Below are 25,638 nucleotides of genomic sequence, written 5' to 3' on the forward strand. Positions count from 1 at the left end.
TGCGATAGAGCCGAGTCATAGGGAATGAAATTCATCATATTAACCTATGGTTTCAGCAAAAAGACAATATCGATAGAAGAAAGTGACTGACAATATTGCAAGTTATAAAGCACACAGGTGAGGTATTGAGATATGATAGACGTGTAAAGTTAAAAATTAAAAAGAGACATAGACAGGGCAGTATGATAGGTGCAGTTTGAGTGGACATATGAGGTAAGTCCATTTTCATACTGTTGATATTGAGCGCCCTGTGTGGCTGCTATATGAGATGATATGACTATATATATGTGTGCCCTATGGGCACTATTCGAATTTTCTGCGTGCAGGTATTGAAATAGTAAGAAATACAGAGGAAACTCTGCCCAAAGTTTCCTAAAACTAAAAGGAGAATGTAAAATAGGGTTGTAGTATGCGTTGTTCATAATAAGAATGAGATTTGACTAAACTACGAGTATGGCTGACCTCGAGAAATAAGTTAATCACTAAAGTGATGGTAATAGTAATGAGGAGGTCAGTATTGTCATAGAAAAAGAATCTAGAAAAGACTGGAGGGACTAGGGGTGATCTAGACAAAAGTAAAGTGTGTTTACCTCACCGAGTCTAATTAGTCTATAGTAGGAAGCGTGAGGAAGGTTAAGAAGTGTTATACTATGGAATTGAATGCAAACAGGATATCACGTGAATATAATGAGGATCATTATGAAAATAAGTAAAGCCTAGTGAGAAAGTGGCTAAAGATAGGATGTGGTCCGTGTAATAAGAATATAAGGGTAACTTGGGCGGTGCAACTTGGCCTACTAGATCAGCTGCTGGGTCATCATCTTCTTCTGTAGCTATGCGCCCCATGGGGCAGGATGCGATCATACCAGCACTAACACACCAGATCCCATTAGAACTCCAAAGTTAAACGTGATTGGGCAAAAGTAGCACTAGGATGGGTAACCCCTTGGGAAGCCCTGTGCGGCTGGGATATGAGATGCTATGAACATATGTATATATTGGGCCTGTAAAGCATCGTGGCTGTGGTATGAGATGATATGGATATATATATATACATTAGCCTTGTATTGCATTATTGGTGTAAAGAAGTATTTTGGATATGTGGTCCAACCGTGGAAAATATAAAGACCCCTCAATGATGAGGAAGGTAGACCTACAAAATCATTGATGTGTTGCGAGTCTATTAAGAGGAATAAGTAGTATCCACTGGGTAAAGATAGTGTTATGACAAAGTTTGAGACACGTGTCGTCGAAATATAAGTACTCCCAAATAGAGAATTGGAAATGACTAAACACACTGGCTGACTATTGACTAGGATAAATAAAAGGTGGCTTTGAATAAATTGCTACGTGACTTGAGTGCCAACAAATAGACTAGGTCAACACTTCATGAGTGTGTTAAAATGTCATATATGGGTAACCAAAAACATAGGGGATATAAAAGAAAAGTATGAATATGGTGTGGTACACCAAATATGTTGAGAAAGACTCATATGTATTTGAAAAGTTAAAAATAAGCGAACCATGACATAGATACACCCTAAAGGGGGGGAGTGAATATGAAGGATACAAGCATGAGATGAAACCAACCGACACTATAATGTGTTAATGTGAATACTTAAATTTCAAGTGAGATCCTGTGCTTGCATGAGTTAATAAGATCTAAAAGCCAGCAATGAACGGATAAAAGCCATGATACCAGAGACAGTGCGGAGAATTATTACTAAGGGCTTTGAATAGTATGACATCAAAGAATAGGTGCATACAAAGGGGATGAATACAATGAGAGAATCACAATAAGAACTTAAAGATAGAGAAGATATATCCGAACGTATTCCCTATGTCTACAGGAAATCTAAACTTCTAGGTTAGTTGTGTCAATGAATAAAAGGTCTATGGGTGACAACCAGCACAGAGAATTTCTAAAGCCCTCGTAAGATCCTATAAGGTGAGTTAACATTGGAGAACGAATGTTTTAAAGGGGGAAGGATGTTATACCCCGTACCTTTGTGCTTCAAAACATCTTCTTGAGCTTTTTGAAAGTTGTCCTATGACCCAGAGTATCTATAACATGACTAAATAACTCTAAGGAAGGGAGGACGTGACGCCCCATAAGAGTGAAGGTTGTAAATAGGTCTATAAAGATTTGAAATGAGTTGGAGGCCAAAATAACAACTTGTAGGACTCAACTTACTTGCATAAGATACCAACTTAGAATTCCTACACACTTAAGCTACATGAGTACACATCGATCTTAAGTAGCAAGGAATGCATAGGCTCTTAAAGTAAGACGAGATTACGAACCCACGAAAGAGAAATAAGGAAACGATGCGCCTACTCGAAGCAAGTAGGTGATGTACCTACTTGGAAAAACGGTGATGCACCTACATAGTCTCAAGTAGGTGATGCAGTAACTTGGAGTGGACCCCACTTCCATATGGCAGCATGTGATTGGCCGTATGGGTTGAGGTGGCACCCTAGGAGGCTGTTACGTGTCACCCTAGGAGGCTGCCACATATCACCCCTAGGGGGCTTCCACATGGAACCTTCTAAATAGGTAAATATATATGTATTATGATGACTATTAACTCATTCTCCATCAAAAAATTTCAGCAAACATAAGAGAGGAAAAACGTAGAGAGAAAAGAGAACAACCATGGTTTAAGAGGAACTAAGGTAAGTTTCTAATTTTCTCTCCTTTAATTAATTATATATGGTGTTACTCAAGCATGTTGATATGTATATATGTATCTTACGATGTCTACGGAACCATAACTTCAGCTTTACACTTGGAATAAACAAGAGAAAGTTGAAAGGAAAACTCTAGGAACAAGAGGAGGGAGCTACGGGTTTGGCCCTTGGGGGTGAGCCTCTGACTTTCGTTCTGTGAATTAATTATTTAAGTTATACCAAGGTTGTATAATGATGTTTAATAGTATAAAATTCCAATTTGGGGCAGCAAAGAAGGGACACAAACAGTCCACTTCGTTTCAGCACGTTAAAAGATTTCTGAGGTGCAATTTGGCCAAGTTTGGTCAAATTTGGGTAAGATAAGATTTCTCCTTCCAATTTGAAGTTTATGGTGTTTTTATAGGGTGTATTACACACCTTTTATTCTTCTGGAAGTGTAATAATGTCATACAAATGCTCAATGTTGGAAAGAAACTAAATTGAAGTCGCTATAGTTAAATTGTAGTCGAAGCAAGGTGTTGTGCTGCTGCAGGTGTGTGGTGGTGTGTTCCAGGGCCTAAACGTATTCTAAAAAAGGTGTGGGAGCTTCTGGTTGCAGCCACATGCCCCTCTATTTTGTACAATTAAAGGTTTTGCAAAAGAAAGACTAGAAACACTATTTTGGTATCGTAATTTTCAGCAAGTTGTTTGGAGCTTATGTTGTGTAATGTTGCCATGTTTTATTTGTATATGAGCTGCAGGTTGTTGTTTTTGGTTGTTTGTAGTGATTACGTATCTAATTGGAAATTCAAATAGGGCATGTTATAGGGAAGGTGCTACCCGATTTCGTTAACTCCTTAGCTAACTAAGAAACTAGTAATGAACTAGTCTGAGGAAATGGATAAGGGATTGGTTCCTATCGGTAATTAGTGGTAGAATTACAAGATTGGAAATTGAAGGTCACTAACCTTAGAATTACTTTCATGTTAAATAGGTTCAAGAGACGACGAGGTGAGCGTGTTAAGAGTAATCCGTAAGAGGTATGTAAAGCTAACGTTTCCTTCTCTTGACATGTTTTTGGCATAAGTATGTAAGGCTTATACTTCCCTTTGGCATGTTTTGACATAAGTATGTAAAGCTAATATTTCTTTTTGACTTGGTCTTTATGAAACAAATATATGACTTTTATATGATTCCAAGGAAGTTCTTATTATTAGAGCCACTAGGATGGTCAACCTCTTGATTCCCAAAAGATATTTTATTATGTTTTGATACGTGTACATGATTCCAGAACTTCTATTTTGATATAATCAATGGTAACTTTCGAAAGGTACTTGATATGATTCTTGTCGTGATTTTGAATGATAGCTTATTTTAATTATTCCATTGAGCCCCATAATATTTTGAAATATGGAAACGATTTCAGATAGACTATTTTGACATAGACCATCATGACATCTGAAAGACATGCACTATGATTATTGCTCAATTTCTTTTATATGACTTGTCATCGGAGTTATGCTATCGAGTCTCTAGAAATATTTTGTATTTTAAATTGCATATAGTTTCTGACTACTCTACTCGTGGATGCCTCAATGCTTCCTTCACCGAGCTCGGACCAGGTTTTGATATCGTGCATACTTCTCTGCATTATTCATCGTACCCCAATGTGAGGGGGCTGGTATGACCTATACATAGGATTTGAGGAGTTATGATATGCCATCTACACATATGATATGAGATGATCTAATATGACCATCTAATATGATATAATTTATTACGGAGATATTCCCTACTCTTGATATATGCTGTGCTATGGCGCCAGTGATGGGGTGGCGACCATATTTATTTCACCGCATTCCATAATGGGGCCGGATATGGCATATGATTTCTGCATATATTATTTGTGGTTATCAACAACATTTTGATATTCTGGATATTTATCTCACTTTTGCACCTTCTATTCTGGTAATGGCTTTACTTTTTATAGTCCATGATTTACATATGTTGTACTGACCCCGCTTTCTTTGGAGGGTGCTGCATTTCATGCTCGTAGGTACAGATGTTAATTTTGGAGATCCACCAGTTTAGGGTTTCCACTCAGCGATATTAAAAGTGCTCCACTGTTCCAGAGCCTAACTTTTGATACTAGTTATTTGATATATATATGTTTGTTTATTCAGGGGTATGATGGGGCCCTGTCCCATCATATGACTAGGCTAGTGTTCTGTAGAGGTCTGTAGACTTGTGTTGTAGGTTCTGTATATGTATTTTGGTCTTGTGTTCAGTGGCGGCCTTAACGGCCTTCGTATGCTACATATATTCTTGTGCGTTCTCTAGCAAACTCTTTTGATTTTCTCATTTGTTTATTCTACTAACATACTCAGAAGGGGCTAAGGGTACTATAGGTGCCCAAATCGGGCACCAGTCATAGCCTATAGAGTTGGGTCATGATATCTGTGTATACTCTACCTTCTCCAGACCCTACTTTGTAGGATTTCACTGGGTATGCTGTTGTTTTTTATAACATTTTTTTAGTCCCTGAATGAGGATGAGCATGAAAATCACTTGATGGTTGTGTTGCAAACTTTAAGGGATAAGCAATTATTTGTCAAGTTCAATAAGTATGAGTTTTGGCTAAGGGAGGATAATTTCTTGGCCATGTGGTGTCCAATGATGGAATTAAGGTTGATCCAAAGAAAATGGAGGCGGTGAAGAATTGGCCTAAACCATTGTATCCTTCGGATATTAAAAGTTTCTTGGGCCTAGATGATACTATAGAATGTTTGTGGATGGCTTTTCATCAATTTCATCATTTTTGACTTAAAATAAAGTGAAGTTCCAATGGTTGGAATCTTGTGAGAAGAGTTTCCAAGAGTTGAAAGATCATCTTACTACCGCTTCTATTTCGACCTTACCGAAAAGGGTCTGATTGTTTTGTAATGTATTGTGATGCCTCAAGGATGGTCTTGGTTGTGTATTGATGCAACATGGTAAGGTGATAGTTTATGATTCTAGACAACTTAAGGTGCATGAAAAACATTATCCGACTCATGACTTGGAGATAGCAGCAGTTGTGTTTGCTTTGAAGATTTGAAGACACTATCTCTATGGTGTTCATATGGATATGTTCACCGATCACAAGAATTTACAATATTGTTTTAGCAAAAGGACATGAACTTTTGTCAAAGGAGATGTCTTCAATTGTTGAAGGACTATGATATGAGTGTGTTGTACCATCCAGGTAAAGTTAATATGGTTGTCGATGCACTTAGTAGATTGCCCATGAATAGTATTGGATATGTAAAGTAAGGTAAGAAAGAATTGTTCAGTTGGTGGATTCCAATGATAGAGGTATCCTTGTTCAAAATGGTTCGGAATCATCTCTTGTGGCGCATGTTAAGCCTAAGCAAGATGATGATCCAGTGTTGGTTGAATTGAAAAAGTCAGTTGCCGAAAAATAATCAAGGTTGTTTGTGTGTGCCAAATGATGATTAGTTAAGAGAGTTGATATTGAATGAGATCCATAGTTCTAGGTATTTGATTCATTCGGGATCCACCAAGATGTATCGTGATTTGAGGAAAATGTATTGGTGGAATGACATAAAGTAGGACATAGTAGAGTTCGTGTCTAAGTATCCAAATTGTCAACAAGTGAAGGTTGAGTATCAAAAACTGGGAGGTTTAGCTCAAGATATTGAGATTCCTACTTTAAAGTGGGAATCTCTGAACATGCACTTTGTGATGAGTTTGCCTCTTACTAAGAAACAACATGATTCCATTTGTATTATTGTGGATCGAATGACTAAGTCAACTCACTTTCTATTGGTTAAGACTTCTTATAGTGCCAAAGATTATGCTAAGTTGTATATTCGTTAGTTGGTAATACTGCATGGTATTCCCTTATCTATTATATCGGATCGAGGTACTCAATTCACTTTGCATTTTTAGAAGTCATTTCAAAAAGATCTTGGTAAGAAAATCAAGCTAAATACAGATTTCCATCCTCAAACCGATAGTCAGACCTAAAGAATAATTAAAACTCTAAAGGACATATTAAGGGCATGTGTTATTAATTTTAAAGGAAATTGGGATAAGCATCTACCGTTTATTGAGTTTTCCTATAATAATGGTTATCACTCTAGCATCCAAATATCTCTTTTTGAAGCCCTGTATGATAGAAGGGGTAGTTCCCTGGTGAGATGGTTTAAAGTAGATGAGATGACATTGATTATCCCAGAGTTAGTGTGTGATGCTATAGAGAAGGTGAGACTCATAAGAGAGAGGTTGAAGATGACTTAAATTCATCAAAAGTCGTATTCGGATGTTCAAAAAAGAGGTCTTGAGTTTGATGTGGATGATTAGGTTAATTTGAAGGTTTCACCCATGAAGGGCATTATGCATTTTGGTAAGAGAGGGAAATTGAGTCCTACATATGCTGGACCTTATAAAATATTGAGATCTATTGGCAAGGTGGAATATGAGTTAGATTTTCCATTTGAGTTATCTATGGTTCATCTGGTATTTCACATGTCTATGTTGAGAAAGTTTGTGGGTGATCCGAATTTTATTGTTCCGTTGGAAGATGTGAGAGTTGAGGAGAATTGGACTTATAAAGAAGTTTTGGTGGAAATTTTAGACCGATAATTGGAGATATTTAGGAACAAAAAAGTTGTGTCTGTCAAAGTATTGTGAATAAATCAACAAGTAGAGAGTGCTACATGGGAACCAAAGGCGGATATGATAAAATGATACCTGCATCTTTTTTCCTCTACTCAAGCCTAAGGTAGTACCTTGTTCTTATTTGAAATGATTAAACTCTTACTTATTTAGATATTCCTATCTCATTAATATGCATGCACATTCATGAAGATTGATTTTTAAGTCATGTTTTATATTAAGTTTGAAAATCTCAGGTTCTATGCAATTTTAAGATGTCATGATATTCATGTTGGGTTGCTAGTCCTCTTTTCGTTGTCCTTTCTATGCTAGTTGAATCTTATTTAAGAACGAATGTTACCAAGGGGGTTATATTGTATGACCTCGAAAGTCAGAGAGTTGGAAACAAAGACAATACGTTAAAATGTTGACTAACTTTAGATTCATGAGTCACTGTACGACGCATAGTCATTCCTATGACTCATAGGGACAAGTTGTAGAGTGAATCCTTGAGCCTTTTCAGTACCTATCTCAGAAGAGATCCTATGACTCAATAGGATGAGTCGTAGGCCTTTTGATGATTCATAGTACTAAGTCATAATGAAACTTCAGAGACTCAGGAAATTGCAGATTTTTGGACCTGCAGGACTACAAGGGTCTATGCCCCGTAGACTAGTTGATGAGTCATAAAACTCAAATTCATAGGGTCAACTTTTGTAATTAATGAAGGGTGTAAGGGTGTTTTCCCATATTCGGTTCAATGAACCTAGACACTTTTATGGCCAAGTTCAGAGTCTATAATTACCCCACCTTTCAAATTCCCCTCCTATTATGAATCATTCCCTAAATTTCTCTAAGGAAATAGAGGTTCCTCTCCAAGTTCTCTCCTTCAAGGTTAAGCTAGGGTTTCAAGAGCAATCAGTTTCTTCTTTAATTTCTGAGGTGATTTCATCAAGGTATATGGGGATTAATCCGTGGGTTCCTTTCACCCATGGAGTCCAAAGATTTTTCTCAAAGATCTCTTAAAATTCTATTGATTTTCTAATCCTAGTTTTGATGAATTACATTAGGCTATTTCAATTATGTTTTTATAGTTATCAATGATCATTATAAGCATGATTGTAAATTAATTGCATGATTTCAAGTTGAATTATGAATTCCCATGCATGAATCTATTTTCTATGATGATTTATATGATTTATGATTATGAAGTTTAATGATTTTCAAATAAAGCTTGTATGAAAGAGTTGAGATTTATGATTGAATCATGATGATAATGATCAATGATGATCAAAGAAAAGTTAATATGGTGTGATAAGTAAAATTCTCATACAGATCATGTTTAGATGGTGATAAGGATAATTCTCTCCAAAGTTATGGATTCCTATGAATTACTAAGTTAATAAGCTAATCTAATGATTGTTTTCATAATGAAGTTAATGACGATGTTTAGATGTTTTAATGAATTTCATTGGTATATTGACTAAGCACCGAGAGGACTTGTAGGTAGGATTCAGTCTGGTAATATCATTTGTTACCCAAGAGAATTCTAGGAGCAACCTAAAGTCCCAAACTACGTCGCCAAATGGAGGTTACCTTTTGGCTTAGCTAGTGGATCAAAATATAGCTCAAGATGATAAGATGTTATCATGGAGTCTACCTTTGCAAGTAGCCTATCTCTTATTGATGTGGGAGTTACATCGAATTTCATATTATAGCTCGCATGGTCTTAGATATATATTAAAGGTCTTATCCCACACACAAGTTGTATGTAAATATAAATATGCAAGTTTTAATATAAAGTTTATGATGCATTTACCATAAGGTTTCATGTGATTTCAATGCTTTTAAGCCTTACTCATGTTTATTTATGTTGGTCATGTATCTTATGTCATATTACTCATGTTCTATCACTTGTTCATGCATAACTCATATACTTAGTACTTTCGATGTACTGGCGTATATTTTTCCTACGTTGTCCATAATGTAAGGACGGACGATACTCATGCTCCTCATATTCATGGCTAGAGTGGGTTTAGTTTTCTTAAGAGTTGGTGAGTCCTCATTCGTCGAGGACGTGACTTTTATTTTACATTGCTATTTGAATTTCTCTTATATAGTTTGGGTGAGCTAGGAGCTCATCCTAAGCACCCATCGAAGTCTAGTATAGAGGCATGTTTAGGCATTGAAGTTGATATAGTCCATTTTGGAAATTTTGGATTGAGTTTACTTTCTTTCACATTTATGTAGAGTTGATTTTTCCTCTTATTTCATTATGTTCAATTGCTTCATTATGTTACATATACGATGTTTGCTAATGTAAGACCTCGAGAGTCAAAAAGTTGGAACCAAAGAAAATTTCCCCAAAACAAGGACTAACTTCATATTTGATGAGTCTTCCTACGACTCGTATAAACATCTACAACTCATAAGAATGAGTCGTATAGGAAATCCTTAGGCTTGTTCAGGTTTAAGGTGCAGGAGAGGTCCTACGACTCTACAAGATGACTTGTAGGCTAAATAATGAGTCGTAATATGGATTTGTAGCAAAACTTCATTGGCTTAGTAATTGGTAGGTTTTCAGGCCTGTAGGACGAATGGAGATTATGAATCATAGACCCGAGAACGAGTCATAGAGATGACTCATAGAGGAAGATCAGAGATAAGGTTTCAGGGTTTTTGGGAAGCCTGTAGGATGAGTAATTTCTATGACTCGCCAAAATCTCTACGAATCGTAGAGTGCTCTAGTAGGGTTCTCCGGGCAAAATTAAATGAGATGTAATTTGGTCTTTTCCCTATATTCTAATAATGTATGTGGTGTTTGTAGGACTAGATTCATCATGAAATTCGTCCTAAATACTCCTAAGTCTATTAGTTCTCCCTCATTAACTCCCAAGAAAATTTTAAGACTTCTCTCCCAAGGTTCCTCAAGGGTTCATTATCTCCCTCAAGTTTGGCTAGGGTTTCTTTAAGATATGTATTCTTTCTCAATTTCAAGTTCAATTTTAATCAAGGTATGTGTGGATTCATTCATGGGCCCTTCCACCCATGGGGTCCAAGGTTTTTCTCAACTCATTCTCAAGATTATTAATTCAAAGTCCCTAATTTCAATGACTATGCATTGGGTTTTCTTACTTATAAAGAATTCTTTGATATTTGAGTAAATTACCTATGTTAATTTGATGAACTATATATGGGTTGATATGAATAGTACGATCATGCATGGTTTAAATCCTATCTATAAGGTTTTCGCTCAAATTGACTATTTATTGAAGTTTTACCCTAATTTCAAGTATGAATTATGATTATATATTCCAATTATGATCAAATTATGAATTTCATACAAGTTATGGAAAAGGTGACTTAGGGCCTTATGTTGGTGACAAAGGAACCTAATGATATGAACTGTGTAATTATGATATCGTGATGTTGAAAGGCTAATACGCATATTACAAGTATGACATGAAACTGAGCTAATCTATGAATCATGAAGTTTATGAACAAGTTATAATATATGTTAAGTATGATCACTATGTATGTATTTCGTGGGATTTGACTTAGCACCGAATGATGACTTAACGTGGGGGCTCGACCTACGGAGTCCTTATATAAAGTCTTTTGTCTCATAACTAGGTGCCACCGTAGGATTTCCCTTTTTCCTAGCTAGTAGATCCACATATAGCAAATGTACATAACCAGCCTAACGGGATAGAGTCTACTTTGTCTTGTACATTCCCCTTTCTTCCGTTATATAGAAAGACATTGGGATTCAATATTATTGCTCGCATGGTCTTATTATCGGTTCTGGTTCTATCCCACATATGTATACCATCCTTATGTTCTCTTATGATCTCAATATGTCATTTAAATTCTTTGATCATTATGGTTTTCTCATGACTTTACCTATTCTCTTTTATCATGTACATTATTTGATCATTGCATTCTATGATTTATATTACATGTCATGCCCACATACTTAGTACATTAAAACATACTAATGCATATTGTTGCCTACATGGTTTCATAATGTAGGAGTCGAGGATTATATTCCTACACATGGCTAGTTGAGCTTCTATTCAATGGAGTTTTGGTGAGTCCTCATCTATCAAGGAAAAGTTATGTGTTGGTTCTTTTCAAAGACTTTTTACTTCATTCATGTTTAAGGGTGAGCTATAGACATGTCTTAGCCCCCGTCCCTCTCATTTAGTAGAGGCATTTGTTGGACAAAATAATATGGAGTCTATTCGTTAACCTTACAATCTCTTTTATGATTCATGTTTAGAGTTTTTCTTAAGCTATGTTCTTCTTACTTTACCATATGTATGCTTATGATATGTCAAGAGACTTGGTTGGAGCCCTAAGGGGTTTAGATTACTGTGTTATGAGTAGGCCATGCTGCGTCACGTAGAGTCTTATTCATGGATGTGAAGCATGCCACATCTATGAATAGGAGGGTATAAGGCATTTTAGTAAATCCCTTTATTTTTCATGATCTATGTAATGCGATATAATATACTCTAAGACTTTCTTTCCCTAGTGATTATCCTTTGCAATTTTTAGAAATGCCTCCAAGAAGAGAATGCACAGAAGGGTCAATGCTAATGAAGACCAAGCTCCTCCGGCCCCTCAATACAATGTTCCCCTAACCCACCAAGTAACTAATGCAAAGTTCCGGACCGCTATAACCATGCTAGCCCAAGTAGTGGCCAACCAAGGGGTTGCACCTCCTCTTACTGCTCCTACTACGACCTCTAGAGTGAGGGACTTTGGACAAATGAATCCTCCCCAATTCCATGATTAAAAAATTTGACGAGGATCCTTAAGAATTCATTGATGATGTGTATAAGATAGTGACTATTATGAGGGTGACTTTGGAAGAGAAAACGGAGTTCACGGCCTACCAACTCAAGAGTGTTGATCAAGTATGGTATATCCAATGGAAGATAGAGAGAGTTAATGAAGGTTCTGTTGAGTGGGAAGACTTTAAACTAGCTTTCCTTGATCATTTTTTCCATTTTGACCTAAGGGAAGCTAAAGTTTTGGAGTTCATAATCATCAACAAGACAACGTTGGTATAAGGGACTGTGCCTTCAATTTATCCAAGCTAACCATGTATGCTCCTTCATTGGTTGATGATCTACATGCTCGAATGAGTCAATTCATATTGGAGGTGTCCGGCTTGGTTGCAAAGGAATGTTGTACCACCATGTTTTTCAAGGAAATGGACATATCTTGGCTCATGACTTTTTCCAAATAAATTAAATGAGAGAAACTCAAGTAGATGTGGATGAAGAATTCGAAGATGGCCTGGTATAAAGGTGGGTTCTCAAATGCTAGGACCGGAAGTGGTAGTGGTTGTTCTCAACAAGGCCAAGATTAGAGAAAGATGTTTGTGAAGGATAGGGTGCCATACCCTAAGGTTAAAGGAGGGGGCGTGAATGCTAGTAGCCCTTAATTTCTCAAGTGTGCAATATATGGGTTGATATGAATAGTACGATCATGCATGGTTTAAATCCTATCTATAAGGTTTTCGCTCAAATTGACTATTTATTGAAGTTTTACCCTAATTTCAAGTATGAATTATGATTATATATTCCAATTATGATCAAATTATGAATTTCATACAAGTTATGGAAAAGGTGACTTAGGGCCCTATGTTGGTGACAAAGGAACCTAATGATATGAACTGTGTAATTATGATATCGTGATGTTGAAAGGCTAATACGCATATTACAAGTATGACATGAAACTGAGCTAATCTATGAATCATGAAGTTTATGAACAAGTTATAATATATGTTAAGTATGATCACTATGTATGTATTTCGTGGGATTTGACTTAGCACCGAATGATGACTTAACGTGGGGGCTCGACCTACGGAGTCCTTATATAAAGTCTTTTGTCTCATAACTAGGTGCCACCGTAGGATTTCCCTTTTTCCTAGCTAGTAGATCCACATATAGCAAATGTACATAACCAGCCTAACGGGATAGAGTCTACTTTGTCTTGTACATTCCCCTTTCTTCCGTTATATAGAAAGACATCGGAATTCAATATTATTGCTCGCATGGTCTTATTATCGGTTCTGGTTCTATCCCACATATGTATACCATCCTTATGTTCTCTTATGATCTCAATATGTCATTTAAATTCTTTGATCATTATGGTTTTCTCATGACTTTACCTATTCTCTTTTATCATGTACATTATTTGATCATTGCATTCTATGATTTATATTACATGTCATGCCCACATACTTAGTACATTCAAACATACTAATGCATATTGTTGCCTACATGGTTTCATAATGTAGGAGTCGAGGATTATATTCTTACACATGGCTAGTTGAGCTTATATTCAATGGAGTTTTGGTGAGTCCTCATCTATCAAGGAAAAGTTATGTGTTGGTTCTTTTCAAAGACTTTTTACTTCATTCATGTTTAAGGGTGAGCTATAGACATGTCTTAGCCCCCGTCCCTCTCATTTAGTAGAGGTATTTGTTGGACAAAATAATATGGAGTCTATTCGTTAACCTTACAATCTCTTTTATGATTCATGTTTAGAGTCTTTCTTAAGCTATGTTCTTCTTACTTTACCATATGTATGCTTATGATATGTCAAGAGACTTGGTTGGAGCCCTAAGGGGTTTAGATTACTGTGTTATGAGTAGGCCATGCTGCGTCACGTAGAGTCTTATTCATGGATGTGAAGCATGCCACATCTATGAATAGGAGGGTATAAGGCATTTTAGTAAATCCCTTTATTTTTCATGATCTATGTAATGCGATATAATATACTCTAAGACTTTCTTTCCCTAGTGATTATCCTTTGCAATTTTTAGAAATGCCTCCAAGAAGAGAATGCACAGAAGGGTCAATGCTAATGAAGACCAAGCTCCTCCGGCCCCTCAATACAATGTTCCCCTAACCCACCAAGTAACTAATGCAAAGTTCCGGACCGCTATAACCATGCTAGCCCAAGTAGTGGCCAACCAAGGGGTTGCGCCTCCTCTTACTGCTCCTACTACGACCTCTAGAGTGAGGGACTTTGGACAAATGAATCCTCCCCAATTCCATGATTAAAAAATTTGACGAGGATCCTTAAGAATTCATTGATGATGTGTATAAGATAGTGAATATTATGAGGGTGACTTTGGAAGAGAAAGCGGAGTTCACGGCCTACCAACTCAAGAGTGTTGATCAAGTATGGTATATCCAATGGAAGATAGAGAGAGTTAATGAAGGTCCTGTTGAGTGGGAAGACTTTAAACTAGCTTTCCTTGATCATTTTTTCCATTTTGACCTAAGGGAAGCTAAAGTTTTGGAGTTCATAATCATCAACAAGACAACGTTGGTATAAGGGACTGTGCCTTCAATTTATCCAAGCTAACCATGTATGCTCCTTCATTGGTTGATGATCTACATGCTCGAATGAGTCAATTCATATTGGAGGTGTCCGGCTTGGTTGCAAAGGAATGTTGTACCACCATGTTTTTCAAGGAAATGGACATATCTTGGCTCATGACTTTTTCCAAATAAATTAAATGAGAGAAACTCAAGTAGATGTGGATGAAGAATTCGAAGATGGCCTGGTATAAAGGTGGGTTCTCAAATGCTAGGACCGGAAGTGGTAGTGGTTGTTCTCAACAAGGCCAAGATTAGAGAAAGATGTTTATGAAGGATAGGGTGCCATACCCTAAGGTTAAAGGAGGGGGCGTGAATGCTAGTAGCCCTTAATTTCTCAAGTGTGCAATATATGGGAACAATCGTGGAGGGACATGTTTGATAGGAATAGGTACTTGTTATGGATGTGGCAAGATGGGTCATAACCAATTCGAGTACCCTCATATTGCCAACAAAGGTGGATAAGGTCATCATCAAGGAGTCCAAATGCAACAAGGTACCAAATCTCAACCTAAGGGTGGCCAATGCAACAACCGATTCTATGCCCTTCATGCTAGGCAAGATGTGGAAGAGACTTCCAGTTTTGTCACAGGCATGTTATGGCTCTTTAACTTTGATATTTATGCCTTGATCCTGGTGTCAACTTGTCTTTTCTTATCCCTTACCTTGTTATGAGATTTGATGTATCCCCTAAAGATTTCTTAGAGCCTTTTTTCAGTTTATACTCATATTTGTAATTTAGTGTTAGCCAAGAGAGTTTATCGAAATTATCCCATGTCGGTTTTGCATAAAGTTATCCCTTGTGATTTTGTTGAATTAGACATGATCGATTTTTACATCATTCTTGGTATGGATTGGTTACATGCCTCTTATGTATCCATTGATTGTAGAACCCGTAAGGTCATGTTTTAATTTCTTAATGAGCCTACTCTTGAATGGAAGGGTAATGATTCGGTGGTTAAGGGTCAATTCATCTCATGTCTTAAGGCCAAGAAAATGATTTCCAAAGAGTGCATTTATCATATTGTGCTAGTTAGGGATGTTGATTCTGAAACTCCTACACTTGAGTCAGTCCCTATAGTTAATGAGTTTCCTGATGTGTTTCCCAATGACTTACCCGGTGTTCCTCTTGAAAGGGAAATTTACTTTGGCATGGATATCTTTTCCGATACTCATTTTATTTATATTCCTCCTTACTATATGACTACGGCGGAACTTAAGAAGTTGAAGAAACAATTTAAGTATTTATTGGATAAGGGTTTTATAAGGCCAAGTATTTCACCATGGGGTGCTTCCATGCTGTTTGTTCGGAAAAAGGATGGCTCACTCTGAATGTGTATAGATTAACAACAATTAAATAAGGTTACCGTAAAGAACAAGTATCCAATTCCAAGGATATATGATTTGTTTTACCAATTACAAGGGAAAGGTTACATCTCAAAGATTGATCTCCATTCCGGTTATCATTAACTAAAGGTAAGGGAGTGTGATATTCCTAAGATAACATTTCAAACAAGACATGGTCATTTTCAATTCTTAGTCCTATCATTTGGTTTGACTAATGCTCCCTCTATCTTCATGAATTTGATTAATCATATTTTCAAATCATACTTGGATATGTTTGTAGTGGTGTTTATTAATGACATCTTGATTTACTCTACAAATGAGGAAGATCATATGGGTCACTTGACGATTGTGTTGCAAACATTGAGAGGTAAGCAACTATTTACCAAGTTTATAAGTACGATTTTTGGCTAAGGGAAGTTTCATTTCTTGGTCTCGTTGTATCTGATCATGGGATTAAGGTTGATCTAAAGAAAACAAAGGCGGTGAAAAATTGGCCTAGACCATTGTCTTCTTCGGATATTAGAAGCTTTTTGGGTTTGGATGGATACTATAGATGGTTTGTTAAAGTGTTTTCCTCTATTGCTTCGCTTTTGACTCATTTGACCCAAAATAAAGTGAAGTTTCAATGTTCGGATGAATGTGAGAAGAGTTTCCAAATATTTAAGGATCATCTTACGCTGCTCCTATTTTGATATTGCCTGAAGGTATGGATAGGTTTGTTGTTTATTTTGATACCTTACATGTTGGTTTTGTTTGTGTTTTGATGCAACATATTAAGATTATAGCATATGCCTCTAGGAAACTTAAAGTGCATAAATAAAACTATCCAACTCATCATCTTGAACTTGCGGCGGTTGTGTGTGTTTTGAAAATTTGGCATCATTATATTTATGGGGTGCATATAAATGTGTTCACCGACCACAAAAGCTTTCAATATGTATTTATCCAAAGGGACTTAAATCTTAGGCAAAAGAGGTGGCTTGAAGGTATTGTACAATCTGGGTAAGGTAAATGTTGTAACCGATACTCTTAGTCGGTAGTACGTGAATAGTGTTTCTCTTATTGAAGAAGGTAGGAAGGAGTTGGTTAAAGATGTTCATAGATTGGCATGTTTAGGTTTACGTTTAGTTGATTCAAATGATGGGGGTGTTCTTGTGCATAATGGTTCAGAATTGTTTCTTCTGGCCGTTGATAAGGTCCAGCAAGACAATGATCCAGCTTTGGTTGAATTAAAGAAGTCGGTTGCCGAAAAATCCATTGAGGATTTCTCCTAAAGGGGAGATGTGGTGCTATGTTACCAAGGTCGTTTGGGTGTCCTAATGTGGATTGAATAAGGAAATTGATATTGAATAAGGCACATAGTTCTCACTATTTAATTGATCGGGGATCTACCAAGATATATCATGATTTAAGGGAAGTGTATTATTAGAATTGCATAAAGAATGACATCGCGAATTGCGTGGCTAAGTATCCTAATTGTCAACAAGTGAAAGTTGAGCATCAAAACCTGGTAGTTTTAGCTCAAGAGATTGAAATTCCTACTTGGAAGTGGGAAGGTGTGAATATGGACTTTGTGACGGGCTTGCCTCATACTAGAAGGCAATATGATTCTATTTTGGTTGTTGTGGACCGAATGACTAAGTCGTCATATTTTTCTACCGATTAAGACTTCCTATAGTGTTGAAGACATTGCTAAGTTGTACATTCATGAATTTATGAATCTTCATGGTGTTCCTTTGTCTATTATATTGGATCGAGGTACTCAATTCCCTTCATAATTTTAGAAGTCATTTCAAAAAGGTCTTGGTACAATAGTTAAGTTTCGCCTTCCATTCTCAAATTGATGGACAAGATGAAAGTACGATCCAAACTTTGGAGGATATATTGAGGGTGTGTGTTATTTATTTTAAAGGAAGTTGGGATGAGCATTTTCCATTGATTAAGTTTTCCTACAATAATAGTTGTCACTCTATCGTCCAAATGCCTCCTTTTGTATCCTTCTATAGGAGAAGGTGTAGATCCTCGGTGGGATGGATTGAAGTGGGTAAGATGGCATTGATTGGTACCCATTTGGTAGTTGATGCAACGGAGAAAGTAATTCTCATAAGACAAAGATTGAAGATAGCTCAAAGTCATCAAAAGTCCTATTCGAATATTACAAGAAGAGAGCTTGAATTTAATGTGGATGATTGGGAGTATTTCAAGGTCTCACCTGTGAAGGGTGTAATGTATTTTTGTAAGAAAGGAAAATTGAGTTCTAGATATGTAGGACCTTATAGAATATTGAAGCGTATTGGAAAAGTGGAATATGAGTTAGAATTTCTATTTGAGTTGGCTATAGTTCATCCAGTATTTTATGTGTCAATGTTGAGAAAGTTTGAGGTGATCCAAACTCAATTATACCATTGGAAATATGAACTTTGAAGGGAATTTGACTTACGAGGAGGTTCCAGTGGAAATTTTAGACTGGCAAGTGAAGAGGTTGAGGAATAAAGATGTTGCATCCGTCAAGATGTTGTGGAAAAATCAACAAGTAGAGAGTGCTACATGGGAAGTAGAAGCGGACATGATAAAGCGTTATCCGTATCTCTTTCCTTCAACTCAATCCTAAGGTACTAACTTATTCATTTTTTTAAGACCCCTTTAATATCTTATTTGTCTCAAATCGCTTAAACTCCTATATTTCAGTTTTGAATGTATTTCACACACATGCATGTTTTTGAAGAAGGCTTTCAAAGTATGATCTGTGCTAAGTTTTCAAATCTCATGGTTTATGCTTTTCTATGTGTCGTTGCATTCATGTTGGGTTGTTAGTCCTTATTTTATGCCCTTTCTATGCTAAGTTATTCTCATTTGAGGACGAATGTTTCCATGGGGGAGATATTGTAAGACCTTTGAAGTCAGAAAGTTGGAACCAAAAAAAATATCCCCAAAACAAGGACTAACTTTAGATTTGACGAGTCTTCCTACGGTTCGTGTAAACTCCTATGACTCATAAGGACAAGTCGAGGCTCAGTAATTGGCAAGTTTTTAGGCATGCATGACGAATGGAGATTACAAGTCGTAGACTCGAGAATGAGTCATAGACATGACTCATAGAATAATATCAGAGAGAAGGTTTCAGGGTTATTTAGAAGCCTGCATGACAAGTCATTTCTATGACTTGTCAAAATGTCTACGAATCATAGAGTGCCCTCGTAGGGCTATCCGGCCAAAATTAAATGAGGGATACTTTGGTCTTTTCCCTACAATCTATTAATGTATGTGGACGTTTGTAAGACAAGATTCATTATGAAATTGATCCTAAATACTCCTAACTATTAGTTCTCCCTCATTAACTCCCAAGCAAATTTTAAGACTTCTCTCCCAAGGTTCCTCAAGAGTTTATCATCTCCCTCAAGTTTTGCTTGGGTTTCTTCAAGATCAAGTCATCTTTCTCAATTTCAAATTCAATTTCAATCTAGGTATGTGTGGATTCATTCATGTGACTTCCACCTATGGAGTCCAAGGTTTTTCGCAACTCATTCACATGATTTTTAATTCAAAGGTCCTAATTTCAATAACTATGCATTAGGATGTCTTACTTATGAAGAATTTTATGGTATTTGAGTAAATTACCTATCTAATTGATGTTAATTTAATGAATTATGTATGGTTGGATAAGAATAGTATGATCATGCATGTTCTAAATCTAATCTTCAAGGTTTTCACTCAAATTGACTATGCACTGAAGTTTTATCCTAATTTCAAGTATGGATTATGATTATGTATTCCAACTTTGATCAAATTATGAATTCATACAAGTTATGGAAAATGTGACTTATTGCCCTATGTTGGCCATCAAGGAACCTAATGAAATGAATTATATAAGTATGATATTGAGATGTGGAAAGGCTAATACTCACATTACAAGTATTACATGAAAATGAGCTAATTTATGAATCATAAAGGTTATGAACAAGTTATAATATATGTCAAGTATGATCACTATGTATGTATTCCATGGGATTTGAGTTAGCACCGAATAATGACTTGACGTGGGGGCTCGACCTATGGAGTCCTTATATAAAGTCTCTTATCTCATAACTAGGTGCCACCGTAGGATTTCCCTTTTCCTAGCTATTGGATCCACATATAGAGAATGTACATGACCCACCTAGTGAGGTAGAGTCTACTTTGTCTTATACATTCCCTTTTCTTCCGGTATATAGGAAGACATCGGGATTCAATATTATTGCTCGCATAGTCTTATTTTCGATTATGGTTATATCTCACATATGTATACTTTCCTTGTGTTCTCTAATGATCTCAATATGTCTATTAAATGCTTTGAAACAATGCTTTGACTTTACCTATTATATTATATCATGTACATTATTTGATCATTGTGTCCTACGATTTATATTGAATGTCATTCCCATATACTTAATACATTCAAACGTACTAATGCATATTTTTACCTACATTGTTTCATAATGTAGGGATCGAGGATCATATTCCTACACATAGCTAGTTGAGGTTCCATTCGATGGAGTTTTTGTGAGTACTCATCTATCAAGAACTAGTTATGTGTTGGTTCTTTTCAAAGACTTTTTACTTTATTCATGTTTGAGGGCTATCTAGGGACATTTCTTAGCCCCCATCCCTCTTGTTTAGCAGAGGCATTTGTTGGAAAAAATGATATAGAGTTTGTGTAGTTAACCTTACAATCTCTTTTATGATTCATGTTTAGACTCTATATCATGCTATATTCCTCTTACTGTACCATATGTATGCTTATGATATGTCAATAGACTTTGTTGGAGCCCTATCGAGGTTTCAATCATCGTGTTACGACTAGGCCCTAGTCTAGGTTGTGATAGCTAAGATGGCTTGGTTGGGATGTTTTAGGTTTTGGATCATCATGTCATGTCAAGGACCTAGGCTCGGGTCATGACAACCTCGCATTCTAGGATAACAAAATCAGTAAGGAATATAAACTTGTCAACTCTCACCAGCACATCACATAGTGTCACGACCCAAACAAGGGCTAAGACGTAACACAGCGATCAGGATTGCGACGGATCCCAACTAAGCCATCTTAGCATACATTACATACATAATGTAAAGAGACATAACAAATTAAGGTGAAGTAAGATTTGTCTAAGGGATAAAAATACTCAATAAAGGGTCCAACTGGACTACATCACATCGCGTCTAAACATACCTCTAGTATGGTCATTTATAGGGTCTTAGGACAAGCTCCTAGCTCACCCTAACATAGGAAGAAAGTCAATGAAACAATTTGAAAAGAAAGTCGTATCCTCGATGGAATAAGAACTCACCAACACCTTTATATCTAAAGAACTCTAGCCACGAATCGGATGACCGGCGTCTGCCCCTACATTATGTGAGATATGCATGAACAAGTAGAGGAACATGAACAATATGCCATAACATGCATGACTAATCATAAAAAATATGAGTAAGGCTTAAAAGCATTTGAAAATATATGAAAACTCATGGTCAATGCATATCATAAAACTTCATCGTAAAACTTGTAGTTTAACTTATAACTTGTATGGGGATAAGACCTTTAATTAACATCTTAAGACTATGCAATCTACATCATAGAATCTGATGTAACCTTCATCGAGAAGGGGGAGGATACCGTGCAAAGGTATACTCCATCATGGTCCTCAATCAACTCAATTGTGCTATATCTTGGATCTACTAGCTAGGTCATGAAGGCAATCCTTTGCGAGCAATATAGTTTGGTACTTTGGGATGCTACTAGGATTCTCTTTGGTAACTAACTACATTACCAGACCGAATCCCATCTAGAAACCCTATCAGTTCTTAGTCAATATCCCAACAAAAACTCATAGAAATATGATCACAACATAATAGGAAAAGATAGTAACTACCTATCAATCCATCTTTATAAAACATATTAGGAGTAGCTCATAAAGTCGAATGATTCACAAGAATCCATAACTTCGATGAGAATTGTCCTTATCACCATCTTTAAACATGATTATGTGAGAATTGTACTTATCACACCATAATAACTTTCTTTGATCATAATTTATCATCATCATAACTTTCATCATTAATCAAAATCTCAACTTTAAATCATGAAAACTTTCTTTAAACATCATTGAACTCATAATCAAATCATGAAAATCATCTTTAACTTTATAATCATAATTATTTTTTTCCGCGGGAACAGACCCTACATGAGGCTCTCACCTCTCGTGCACAGTCAGAGGTTGAGCAGCACCCCCAAGTCTTAACATATATAAAAAAACATAAAAATACACAGAGGGGGACATAAAACTTACCTCCGACCTTAAGATGGTTCATAAGTTGGCTAACCTACTAAGGTCACCAACTCATCCCCAATACTTGATGGAAAGCGATAAACCTATGAGAGGACTCCTCTCGATACAATGTGACTAAGAAAAATGTAAATAAGGGAGACTCTCCCCTTCCATGTAAATACAGAAAAGAAACCTATACTAGTCCTATTCAACTAAGCTACATTAGAAACATAGCTAAATCGAATTAGAGAAAGTATATGAAACTTCCAATTTCCATACATCGAGAGCGGTCGTGTCAGAGTTGTCCTTCTTAGGTTTGTTGTACCGAGTTTATCCATGAGATATGAGTACCTCATGCAAGGAAAGTAGATGATTTCATGTTGCTGCAAGTTTGGATATAAAAAGTGTATACGTCATTAGGAGAAATTAAGCCAGTTAAATAAGGTCGCTCGAGTAACATCTCCGATTATCCATTCGAGCCTCAACTTCTAGGGTTCTCCAATTGTTGGAATTACTGCAAGTCTGCAACAGCTGAAAGTCATTTTTGATATTGCAAGTTACATGTTGAAGTTGATGTTGTTGTGTGTTGCTTCTGGCAGCAGCTGCTGCTGTAGTACCAATAATCCACAATGTTGGTGCAATGTGTATAATGTATGCTTTTGAGTATTTGTTTCTTCTGGCATCTACTACTGCTGTTGAAGTTGTTGATGTAAAAACTCCAGGATCAGGTGCTGCTGCTGTTGTAATCTAGTATCTGCACAAAGAGAAACAAAGCAAACAAATATAGAACTCCTACCTGCAAACTCCTGTACCTGCACAAATAAATAAATAGCAACACACATAAAGTTGTAGGTATTTGTTATATGTTGCAGGCTACTGGGATTATTATTGGAATATGTTATTGTTGGATGTTGCTTGCAAGATGAAAGTGTTGCACATGGAGAAATTTGTATCTTTGTAGCATTTTTGCTTCTCCAATCCAAGTTCCAACATGTCAAGTGTTTCACCTTGCCATTGTTGTACCAAAAACCAACAAGATTGGGTCTCCAACCACTTTGCATGTACCTGCACAGCCAGGAACGAGAAGAGAAAGAGGTAAACACTATTCTATGCCTTATCTCTAGTGGTAGTGTGGTTATTTTTGAAGGAAAATAAATAGGGAAGATTCTCCTCTTTATAATGGTCCTAACTATAGAGCCTTCAAAGTAGTTATAACTCAGGATAGAGATATCCATTTTGAAGATTAACTTAGAATAATAAGGATGGTGAGGTCAAGGTAGTTTCTTAATCCTCTAGAGTCTTCTTCTCCTGAAGTTGGCCATTTACAGCTTGTCTAGTGCAAAGTAAGCTCTTGCTTCTTTAGGGAGTTCTTGCTTAGTGAAGTAAATTTGTGGGGCAGAGCACTTGTGTCTATGTTTAGACAAAGCATCAGCTGTAAAATTGGCCTTTCTATAGATGTGGTTGCATTGGAAAGTTGGAATTGGTGGCTGATTTCCTGCAGCTCATGTAATTGCTCCTTGATAGACCATGGAGGTTTAGCAAGATGTTTTATCCATCTAATGAGTAGCTCTAAGTTAGCTTCTAGGATGACATCTGTATATCCCAAATGAAGGCACCAAGATAAGCCAAAGATGGCTGCCAGCACCTCAGAGTAGTTGTTTGTGCCTTCTTCAAAGGGGACTGAAAAAGCAAAGAGAAGATCACTTTGAGAGTTCCTTAACAGTCCTCCCCCCTATTTTTCTAGGATTATGGAGTGCACTACCATCTGTGTTCAGCTTTACCATGTGAGCTGAAGGTTTCTTCCAGTAGACAATGTTAACCTTAAGCTCATAAGTGCATTTGTCCACAAGAAGGACCAGCTCCTTCCAGCTAGTAGGCCAACTGATGTAAGGGTAAGTAATTCTCAGTAAGTTAGAGGTGTCTTTTGAGACTGAGTATATCACTCTAGCCAAGTTAGATTATTTGCCTTCATATTTGACAGCACATCTATTCTTCCAAAGGTTACAACATATGAATATGGGGATGCATTGGATGATAAGCTTATGCACATCATTCTTGTATTTGGTTGACCACCATCTCATTATCAAGTGTCTAAGATATGTGTATTCTATGCTAATCCCCATAAAATCTACAAACAAGCTCCATGTCTTCCTTGCAAAGTGTCCAGATACAAAAACATGGTCAATGGTGTCCTGGCCAGGTCTGTAGCAGCAATAATATTGGTTAGGGGTTTGTCCAAAGCTGCTAAGCTTTTCATTGGTTGGTAGCTTCCCTTTAATTGCTCTCCACGGCAGAAAAGAGCATTTGAAAGGTATATGTTTGTGCCAAATTTGAGAGTTGATCTTTGTCTTGTTCCTCTTGTCTCTGATAAGTTCCTATGTAGAGGAGCAAGTAAATTCTCCACTGCTATTTGGTTTCCAAAAGGGTTGATCAGGCTACTGAGGGTGGTAATTGATGTGTGTACCCAGGATGATAGGAACAAGATCAGGAGGGGCATCATGAGTGATTAACTCTGCATTCCATTGGCCATTAATAAGGAAAGAAGACACCTTAGTGTTGTTCAGCCTACTACTGATAGACCTGAAGTTTGCTAAGGGATAAACACCCAACCAATTATCCCACCAAAAGAGGCATGAACCAAACTGAAGTTGCCATTGGATATGAGGTTCAAGGGTGTGCTAGTTTTTCATCAGGTGCCTCCAGATCTGAGATTGTCCAGTATGCCATTTTTTGGTGATGGGGTTGGACCTTTGATAGTACTTGGCTTTGCGAAACTCACTTCATAAAGTATTCTTGGTTCTAAATATCCACCATTGTTTGTATTGGAAAGACTTTGCCATATTAGAGATTTGTCTCACACCAATACCTCCTTCATCATAGAGATAACTAAGGTTATTCCAAGAAGACCAATGGTATTTTCTCTTGTCATTCGTCCATCCCCAGAAGAAATTAGCAGTGATTTTCTGTATTTGCTTGATGGTAGTTGTAGGAGGGGAACTAGCTGAGAGCAAATAGATAGGGAGGGCTTGAATGACATGCTTAATCAATGTAACTCTACCTCCATAGCTGAGGATCTTTGCTTGCCAACATGTTATTCTAGCTACAACCTAAGCAATAAGGTCAGAATAGTATATGATCTTTTGCCTGCCTATGTAAAGGGGGCATCCCAAGTAAGTAATGGGGCTACTTTTTTGCTTGAAACCAGTAACCCTCTTGATCCTCTTCACTGTAGACCTAAAAGCATTTGAGGGTACCAT

The 25,638-nt window shown here is 36.8% G+C and overlaps 1 pseudogene; it reads left to right on the forward strand.

Moving 5' to 3' along the window:
- The first annotated feature begins 852 nt into the window (after positions 1 to 852).
- LOC129877906 (5S ribosomal RNA) lies at positions 853 to 973 on the forward strand (annotated as a pseudogene).
- Positions 974 to 25,638: the final 24,665 nt, after the last annotated feature.

Source organism: Solanum dulcamara, chromosome 12, assembly GCF_947179165.1.
Source record: "Solanum dulcamara chromosome 12, daSolDulc1.2, whole genome shotgun sequence".
Lineage (NCBI taxonomy): Eukaryota > Viridiplantae > Streptophyta > Magnoliopsida > Solanales > Solanaceae > Solanum > Solanum dulcamara.